An 8,575-nucleotide genomic window follows, 5' to 3' on the forward strand; every position below is an offset into this window, starting at 1 on the left:
ATCATTCATCACAACTTTGGCCATATCATATCACAAACCACTTGCTGCAAAAACAAGTTAGACGTCCTCTAATTGTTGTTGCAAGTTTTTACGTGGCTGAATTAGGGTTCTAGCAAGAACGTTTTCTTACCTACGTTAAAGCCACAACGTGATTTGTCAACTTCTATTTACCCTTCATAAGGACCCTGTTCATCGATTCAGCTCCAACTAAAGTAGGAGAGACAGACACCCGCCAGCCACCTTATGCAACTAGTGCATGTTAGTCGGTGGAACCGGTCTCACGTAAGCGTACGTGTAAGGTTGGTCCGGGCCGCTTCATCCCACAATACCGCTGAAGCAAGAAAGGACTAGTAACGGCAAGAAAGTTGACAAATCTACGCCCACAACAAATTGTGTTCTACTCGCGCAAGAAGAACTACGCATAGACCTAGCTCTGATACCACTGTTGGGGAACGTTGCAGAAAACAAAATTTTTCCTACTCGTTTCACCAAGATCATCTAGGAGTTCATCTAGCAATGAGTCATTGGATGCATCTACGTACCTTGTAGATCGCGAGCGGAAGCGTTCAAAGAACGGGGATGATGTAGTCGAACACGACGTGATTCGAATCACCGGAGATCCTAGCACCGAACGGACGGCACCTCCGCGTTCAACACACGTACGGAACAGACACGTCTCCTCCTTCTTGATCCAGCAAGGGAGGAAGGAGAGGTTGAGGGAGATGGCACCAGCAGCAGCACGACGGCGTGGTGTTGATGGAGCTGCAGTACTCCAGCAGAGCTTCGCTAAGCACTATGGAGGTTGAGGAGGTGTTGGGGAGGGAGAAGGAGGCAACCAAAGGCCAAGGACTCAAGGTATGAAGTCCCTCCTCTCCCCCACTATATATAGGGGTGCCAAGGGGGGTGGCCGGCCCTAGGAGATCCAATCTCCTAGGGGGTGCGGCGGCCTAGGGGGGTTTCCCTCCCCCCCAAGGCACCTAGGAGGTGCCTTCCACTAGTAGGACTCCTCCCCCTTGGAAACCCTAGGCGCATGGGCCTTGTGGGGCTGGTGCCCTTGGCCCAAGCAGGCCAAGGCGCACCCCCTACAGCCCATGTGGCCCCCGGGGATGGGTGGCCCCACCCGGTGGGCCCCCGGGACCCCTCCGGTGGTCCCGGTACAATACCGATAACCCCGAAACTTGTCCCGATGCCCGAAACAGGACTTCCCATATATAAATCTTTACCTCCGGACCATTCCGGAACTCCTCGTGACGTCCGGGATCTCATACGGGACTCCGAACAACATTCGGGTTACTGCATATACATATCCCTACAACCCTAGCGTAACCGAACCTTAAGTGTGTAGACCCTACGGGTTCGGGAGACAAGCAGACATGACCGAGACGACTCTCCGGTCAATAACCAACAGCGGGATCTGGATACCCATGTTGGCTCCCACATGCTCCACGATGATCTCATCGGATGAACCATGATGTCGAGGATTCTATCAACCCCGTACGCTATTCCCTTTGTCTATCGATATGTTACTTGCCCCAGATTCGATCGTCGGTATCCCAATACCTCATTCAATCTCGTTACCGGCAAGTCACTTTACTCGTACCGTAATGCATGATCCCGTGACCAGACACTTGGTCACTCTGAGCTCATTATGATGATGCATTACCGAGTGGGCCCAGTGATACCTCTCCGTCATACGGAGTGACAAATCCCAGTCTTGATCCATGTCACCCAACAGACACTTTCGGAGATACCCGTAGTCTACCTTTATAGTCACCCAGTTACGTTGTGACGTTTGGCATACCCAAAGCACTCCTACGGTATCCGGGAGTTACACGATCTCATGGTCTAAGGAAAAGATACTTTGACATTGCAAAACTCTAGCAAACGAACTATACGATCTTGTGCTATGTTTAGGATTGGGTCTCGTCCATCACATCATTCTCCTAATGATGTGATCTCGTTATCAATGACATCGAGTGTCCATAGTCAGGAAACCATGACTATCTGTTGATCAACGAGCTAGTCTACTAGAGGCTTACTAGGGACATGTTGATGTCTATTATTCACACATGTATTACGATTTCCAGATAACACAATTATAGCATGAATAAAGACAATTATCATGAACAAGGAAATATAATAATAATGCTTTTATTATTGCCTCTAGGGCATATTTCCAACACCTCCTGCCCGATCACCTTTGATCGAATAGACCATCCCACTAGCATCCGTCATGGAAGATTCACCGCATTGGTTCTCGACCCAATTATTGACGGATTTCATCTCACTAGAGTCCTTATGGACGGCGGCAGTAGCCTGAACCTGCTTTACCAGGATACAGTGCGGAAAATGGGCATAGATCCCTCGAGGATTAAGCCCACCAAAACGACCTTTAAAGGCGTAATACCAGGTGTAGAGGCCAGCTGCATAGGCTCAGTCACACTTGAAGTGGTCTTCGGATCTCCGGATAATTTCCGAAGCGAGGAGTTAATCTTCAACATAGTCCCGTTCCGCAGTGGTTATCATGCACTGCTCGGGCGAACCACATTTGCCAAGTTCAATGCGGTCCCGCACTACGCATACCTTAAGCTCAAGATGCCAGGCCCTCGAGGAGTAATTACGGTCAATGGAAACACCGAACGCTCCCTCCGTACGGAGGAGCACACGGCGGCCCTCGCATCGGAAGTACAAAGAAGCCTTTCCAGACAGTTCTCCAGTCCGGCCATTCAACGACCGGACACCGTCAAGCGCGCCCGGAGTAACCTACAACAAGACCGCCTGGCACGTTTCGAGCAGGCATAGCAATTCGGCCCCGACCCCAACCCTCGCAAAAAGACGACGCCAGTACTTCGCGTCCATAACTATGCTCTGGAGATACCCTGGGCATAGGGGGAGGGGCACCATCACGGCACGCCCAAAACACGGCTTAAACCGCACCAGGGGCTGCCGATTTTTTACTTTTCTCTTACTTTCAGGACTCTACTCTCCAGAAGGACTGTTCGGCAGTTCAACTACCGCACAAACGATGCAAGAACCAGGAAGCAGACAAGCCATGCCGCATTATGGAAATCACAGGTGGTCTCTATCACGAGCAGTATACCTGTTTCGCATACTATTCCGCAGCTTGCCCCTGGAGCAGACATGTTAAATAGTCCAACTTTTCGTTTATCACATTACTTGTATCATTCTTCTTTGATCGCATCCATTTTAATGAACAATGCATAGCTTTTGTTTATTTTTTGCATTACCTTTTTTTTCCTTAATGACATGTTGCACCCGTACACCTTGGTACGGCCAAAATACGCCAGGGGCTTCAGTACCCCTCAACATGGTGTAAGAAGTCCGAACACTTTCACAAGTGCGGCACCCCGAACTTATAGCATTATATGCATCGGCTTCGAATCATGTCTTGGGTCAATAGTTGGGTTTGCCCGGCTCCTATGTTTTGGTGCCTTATGTTCCGCTATATCGGCTAAGGTAGCACTAGGAGAACCACTGCGATTGTGCCCCAGTTGAGCTGGGCCAAGCACCTCAGTGGAGAAAGCTAAAACTGACCGTCATGATGAGGCGAGAGCTGGTCGTTGTTCGAGAGGTCTTTTCGAGTCCTTAAAGACTTATGCCGCTTAGGGCGAGGAGTCGGCTCTGTCCGGCCAAGGCGTGGATAGCGCCCCGAACTCGGTCTTCCGAATACTAGGGGCTTCGCCGAAATTTAAAATTATAGAATTCTATGGCTAAGTGAGAGTGTTCACGCATTATAGTCTGATTGCCTCGTTCGTTGGGCTGAGCGCCTCCCTCGAAGGACCCAAATATGGGAAAAAGAGCGCCCAGGTTTATCCCCGAACACCCCAGCACTAGTGGCAAGGGGGCAGAAGCCGACGACTCGCCATCTCTCAGTATTGATAAATAGCTGCACAGAAGGTAATATTTTAAATTCAAGCAGCATTGCTTAGCGCATATGAACGAGTTTTCAGCGCACAGGATAACACGAGCGGGTTTTATTCAAAAAATACATCCTTGGTACATTCATCCGCAACAAGGCGGGAACCCTTCAGAACATCCTTATAATAATTCTCGGGCTTGCGATGCTCTTTCCCCGGCGGTGGCCCGTCCTTCACAAGCTTCTCCGCATCCAGCTTGCCCCAGTGCACCTTAGCACGGGCAAGGGCCCTACGAGCACCTTCGATGCAGATGGAGCGCTCGATGTCTTCAAGCCTCGGACAGGCCTCGACCAGCCGCTGCACCAGCCCGAAATAGCTCCCAGGCAGGGCCTCTCCAGGCCACGGCCAAACTAGGAGGCCCTTCATGGCCTGTTCGGCCACCTTGTGGAGCTCGACCAGTTGCTTCAGCTGGTCGCTCAGGGGCACGGGGTGTCCGGCCTCAGCGTACTGCGACCAGAACACCTTCTCCGTCGAGCTGCCCTCCTCGGCTCGATAGAATTCGGCGGCATCAGATACACTCCGGGGAAGATCTGCGGACGCTCCTGGAGAGCTCCGGATTCGGGTAAGTAACAGGTAACTCACGTTTATGTGTTTGCTTTGCATAAAGAATGCCTTACCCGCCGCAATCTTCTTCACCTCATCCAACTCCTGGAGGGTCCTCTGGGAATCGGCCTTGGCAGACTTGGCATTCTCTATAGCTGCCGCGAGCTCGGAAGCTCGCGTCTTCGAGTCAAGCTCCAAACTCTCATGTTTCTTCATGAGAACCTGGAGCTCTTGCCGCACCTTCCCAACCTCGGCCTCGTACCTCTCCCACTCTGTGCGCTCCACGGCCGCACTCTTCTCGGCCTCAAGCAATGCTTGCTTAAGGGTCGCCACCTCAGACGTGGCCCCTACAATAGCCATGTCAATCCTGTCATTTTTTGCAATTGCACCTTTTTTATATACATATTCAAACAGGGTATTTCTTACCTTCCTTCTCCTCGAGCTACTTCTTGGCACGCCCGAGCTCTTGCTCGGACTTCTCGAGACTCTGCTTCAGCACGTCAACTTCTGCAGTCAGTGCGGCAGACGCTAGCAGAGAAGCCTGCATACGCATATTGACTCCTTTTGTTAGACTCCTGCGAATTCTTTGATCCTCTATTCGGCTTTTCTTCCTGAATGCCCAACAGAGCATCAGGGGCTACTGTCTATGCGGTAACATTATTTTAACATTCTTTACGTACCTCAAAGCCTGTTAAAAGGCTTGTACAAGCTTCAGTCAGTCCGCTTTTGCCGGACTGAACCTTCTGGATCACCGCACTCATAATAGTGCGGTGCCCCTCGTCGATGGAGGCACCTTGGAGCGCCTCCAACATATTGTCCGGCGCCTCCGGTTGGACTGAGGTCACCGGCACGGCAGGCTTGCTCCTCTTGGAAGGAGGTCGCCCGCCGGACTCTGGAACCCTTGAAGATTCCGTAGTTGTGTCCGGCCTTAAGCCGGAATTGGAGCCCTGGGGGTTTCATCCCCTTTACTCCTGGAGTCCGGGAGGTCGCATTGCGGCGCCTCCAGGACCACCTCCTCCTGGCTTGGAACCTATTGGGACAACACTTCGGTGTCGTCCACAGGGCGGGGGGATGAAGCCGTCGGAAGCGAGTTTACCTCCAACGGATCCAGTGAGCCGCTCGACGATGTGTCGAGCCGGTCTTTAGGTTGGTTGCATAAACACATTCGACGTAAGGGAAAGTTGTGCAATAAACAAATACTATGAGTCGCTCCGGTATCCGGATACTTACGATTTCGCCAGGGGCTTGGCCCTGGGCTGCCACTCCTCTTCGTTGTCGTCGACGCCGGTGGAGCAGTCCGGAGGAAGGGTTTTCCCCTTCTTGGACCCTCCGGCCTCCTTAGAGAGGGAGGCCTTCCTTTTCTTCTCTCCTCCCGCTGGAGGGGAGAGGTCTCTTCTTATTCCTCCTCGTCTTCACGAGAGGAAGGCGCTTCGGGACCGTCGGATGACGAGTCCGACACCTCCTGGCGCCGGGCACTCTTTCGAGTCCCCGTGGCCCTTTTCGGGGCCTTCTTCTCCGGCACCACATAGGGCGCCGGAACCAGCAGCTTCGCCAAGCGAGCGTTCGCTGGGCCTTCGGGAAAAGGAGCCGGACAGTTGATCTGTCCGGACGTCACCTCCCAATCCTGTCAAAGATAAGGGAGCTTAGATCCCGCATAGAGTCAAACTGTGAAAAACTAATACCTTGTAAAAAGACGAAAACAGCTTACCGCCAGAGCGCGGTGCTGAGCACTGAATCCGCAATCCTCGGCAGCGGATGCGGGAGCCTCGGCGCCCTTGAAAAGCATCCTCCAGGCATCTTCGTACGTCGTGTCGAAGAGCCTGTTAAGAGTTTGATGCTGCGCCGGGTCGAACTCCCAAAGGTTGAAGGCCCGTCGTTGACACGGGAGGACCAGGCGGATGAGCATAACCTGGACTACGTTGACAAGCTTGAGCTTCTTGTCCACCAGGGTTTGGATACATGTTTGGAGTCCGGTCAGCTCTCCTTTTTTACCCCATGACAGGCCGGTCTCCTTCCAGGAGGTGAGCCGCGTAGGGGGTCCGGACCGTAACTCGGGGGCTGCGACCCATTCGGGGTCGCACGGCTCGGTGATGTAGAACCACCCCGACTGCCACCCCTTCAGGGTCTCCACAAAGGAGCCCTCGAGCCATAGGACGTTGGCCATCTTGCCAACCATGGCGCCGCCGCACTCCGCCTGGCTGCCATGCACCACCTTCGGCTTGACGTTGAAGGTCTTTAGCCATAAGCCGAAATGGGGGCGGATGCGGAGGAAAGCCTCACAAACGATGATAAACGCCGAGATGTTGAGGACGAAGTTCAGGGCCAGATCGTGGAAATCCAGGCCGTGGTAGAACATGAGCCCCCGGACAAATGGATGCAGAGGGAAGCCCAGTCCGCGGAGGAAATGGGGGCGAAATACCACCCTCTCATGAGGCCTAGGAGTGCGGATGAGCTGCCCCTTTTCGGGGAGTCGGTGCGCGATGTCGCTGGCCAGATATCCGGTCTTCCTCAGCTTTTTTATGTGTCCCTCCATGACGGAGGAGACCATCCACTTGCCTCCCGCTCCGGACATGACTGGAGAAGGTCGAGGTGGTAGTGCGGACTTGGGCGTTGGAGCTCGAGTGCGCAAGAATGGATAGGCAGAGGAGGAAGAAGGCGTGGGTGAAAAGGTGGGTCCTTATCCCCTTATATGGGCGTACGCGATTATGTGTCCCCACCAGCCTAATAAAACTTGCTTATCTCCAAGTGATGTAATTAAAGGCACGGTTGGGTTACCCACGCCCGTATTGATGAGAATCCCGAAATGAGGGGGGCACGATCTCTGCTTCAACAAGACGTGCCAAGGAAACTTCCTCGCACAACATGCTGAGGTGGGATAATTAAATGGATAAAGGCTTGGCCGTGGTGTGTCGCACCATGGAATACGTCAGCAGATTAGATTTGTGTCAATATTATTATCCTCTCTATGGCAATATGTGGAGACTTATTTTGCAGAGCCAGACACTATCTTTGTGTTCAAGATCTTCTATAAAGTATTTGGAGGAGGAACCCGCCTTGCAATGCCGAAGACAATTTGCGCACCGGACTCGTCGTCATTGAAGCCTGGTTCAGGGGCTACTGAGGGAGTCCTGGATTAGGGGGTGTTCGGATAGCCGAACTATACCTTCAAGCCGGACTCCTGGACTATGAAGATACAAGATTGAAGACTCCGTCCCGTGTCCGGAAGGGACTTTCCTTGGCGTGGAAGGCAAGCTTGGCGATACGGATGTTCAGATCTCCTACCATTGTAACCAACTCTATGTAACCCTAACCCTATCTGGTGTCTATATAAACCGGAGGGTTTTAGTCCGTAGACAACATACACATCAACAATCACACCATAGGCTAGCTTCTAGGGTTTAGCCTCTCTGATCTCGTGGTAGATCAACTCTTTTAATACCCATACCATCAATATTAATCAAGCAGGACGTAGTGTTTTACCTCCATCGAGAGGGCCCAAACCTGGGTAAAACTTCGTGTCCCCTGCCTCCTGTTACCATCCGGCCTAGACGCACAGTTCGGGACCCCCTACCCGAGATCCGCCGGTTTTGACACCGACACCCCTCTTGAGTAAAAGTAAATCCCTTTTGTGGTGGTGGAACTCCCAATATTCCCTCTATTATTTCATAGGCAGCATTAGCATCAATCTCAACAAAATTCCCTTTCGCGGAAAAATCCAAAAGTTGTCTATGATGCATGGTTAAACCTATGTAAAAATTATTAAGTAAATTTTTTGCATCCCCTTTTATGGAGCAAACAAGGTAGGATCCCATTAACATATACCAAGCATCCTTAAGATTTTCTCCTTGTTTTTGCTTGAAGTGAAGAACTTCAAAATTCGGTGACAAAGGAGGGACAGTTATGCAGGTGATGATGACAAGATAACCAAGACAAAAAGGCAAATGGATTTTTTTTGTATTTTTGTAAAAACTTTTAGAAGTGGGGGAGATCAAAACGAGAGGCAAATGACAAATAAAGTAAATGCAAGGAGATGAAAGTTTATGCGTAGGTACTTGATAGATGTTGATGATGTCTCCCTGGCAATGACACCAGAA

The sequence above is a fragment of the Triticum dicoccoides genome, chromosome 4A (assembly GCF_002162155.2).
Source record: "Triticum dicoccoides isolate Atlit2015 ecotype Zavitan chromosome 4A, WEW_v2.0, whole genome shotgun sequence".
Taxonomy (NCBI): domain Eukaryota; kingdom Viridiplantae; phylum Streptophyta; class Magnoliopsida; order Poales; family Poaceae; genus Triticum; species Triticum dicoccoides.